The sequence below is a fragment of the Penaeus monodon genome, chromosome 30 (assembly GCF_015228065.2).
Source record: "Penaeus monodon isolate SGIC_2016 chromosome 30, NSTDA_Pmon_1, whole genome shotgun sequence".
NCBI lineage: Eukaryota > Metazoa > Arthropoda > Malacostraca > Decapoda > Penaeidae > Penaeus > Penaeus monodon.
Genome location: NC_051415.1, coordinates 36,117,547 through 36,119,297, shown reverse-complemented (window position 1 = coordinate 36,119,297; position 1,751 = coordinate 36,117,547). Strand labels below are relative to the sequence as shown.

Here is a 1,751-nt window from a genome sequence, read left to right as displayed (position 1 = left end):
GCGTGTCTCCCTCACAGCACCTATAGACGAAATGGAGATGAGGAGACACCATTTGTCTTGGTTATTGCTGTGGAGCTCGCTTCCTGCTTCCTTGTCTCACTCGCTTCTCGGGAATTTCTTCAATTAAACCGAATGTGGTCGGACGGAGGGACAGCACGAACGCGGCCGAGCGGGTGTACTGTCGGCGGGTGTCGGGGTGCTGAAGGTCAGCGTTTTTAGGGCGGGGCACAGCGGGTCGATGGAACGAACGGATTCCTTCTATCATTGATCTGTTTGTTCCCATCGGGCTTTGCTCTTTGGGAATCACTGAAGGAGATTCCTCTCGTGTCTTCCCTTTGGGTGCGCGGGGACGGCTGGGATGGATGGCAAAGGAGGCCGAGGTTGGGAACTCGAGCAGCAAAAGAGCTGAGGAAATGGGTGAGCCATCGTCACGGAACCAGCCAGTACCACAGCACAGTGCTTGTATGTGTGTCATGCGGCCCTGCTTGCCCGCTTTTAGTGCTCGCGGGGCTGGAGGAAAGAGGAATGGAACTGGGATCGTGTAGATACGAGATACGAGACGCGGGAAGATAAGGGAGAAAGGCTGCTCTTGAGAAGTTTTTGGAACGAGGGAGGGGTGGCTTGCTCGGCCACAAGCGGATTTAGGGGCGTGGCTATATGCATGGGATGACGTGGGCGTGGTCGGTAGGTCTCTGGGAAGGACAAAGGTTAGGTGTTCGGACGGGCGATATCTTGCCCCTTTCAGCATCGTAAGTGGGTGTGACTGAATTCTTATGAAGGGACGAGTGTTTTTCCGGGAGAGAGGCTTTATTTTTGGGACGGCGAGGGATTTGGATGCGCCGTTTACTTCGAGGCTGCGAAACCAGACGCTGAGGAGGAAGAGAGCACTGAAGATGAATCTGGAAACTGCCTCAGATATCCGAATGAATAGTTGTATGAACATGCGTTTGTATAATATTTTTCTAAGTACAGCACTTTTTTGATGTTACATATGTGTTTGAGTGAAGTAACGCCTTGAAGTTTCAATAGAGTTCAACAAACTCATAGCAAAAAGAAACCTCCATACATACTAAAGAAAAGCGGAACTCGAGATAATTGTACACGTCCGACAGTCAGGCTCCATCCATACTCCCTCTTCCCTCTTCTCCCTATACCTCACCACAACCTCCGCCATTTGCTGTCCGTCCTTTCTTCCCCTTCCACTCCCTCCCTACCTATTGCACTCGTCTCACTCCCCTCCCCTGAATGCACCTTACTCAATTTTTCCCGCCCTGCTGTTGCTGCCCCCGCCTCCCTCCTCCACACACTCACTCACTTTTCTGTCTCCCAGTGCTCTCATTCCGTTATCCCTATACCTTAACACCCACCCCATGCCGCCCAACGAAGCAGATATTTAGGTCAGGATGAGAACGCTCAGAGAGGGAGCGACGTGAGGGAGGAGAGGGAGAGTATGGCTCGGTGAGCGTGTCTGAGTAGATTTGGTTGAGGGGTATCCCACTCCTGGATAGAAAGGGGACTCCAATCAACAGGGGGTGTGATAAGAAGAAAGCAAGGATTATGATGGAGTAATGGAATGAGAAACAAATAAATGAAGGGTTGGGTTAATTACGAACCAATTAGTTCGAATTATGTAAATGAGTACGATATAACAAGGAAGTGGAGGGGAAAGCCAGATGTAGAGTATGAAGTTACCGGCATCAGGCAGCATGAGAGAAGAGAGAACGATAAAATTTGGCGGTAAGTTATAGAGT

At 50.5% G+C, this 1,751-nt stretch overlaps 1 protein-coding gene across 1 annotated transcript in view; it reads left to right on the top strand.

The window, feature by feature from the left end:
- Nucleotides 1-1,751, top strand: part of LOC119592758 (protein hu-li tai shao-like) — a gene marked incomplete at its 5' end in the record, with an annotated part of 105,614 nt that overhangs the window by 489 nt on the left and 103,374 nt on the right.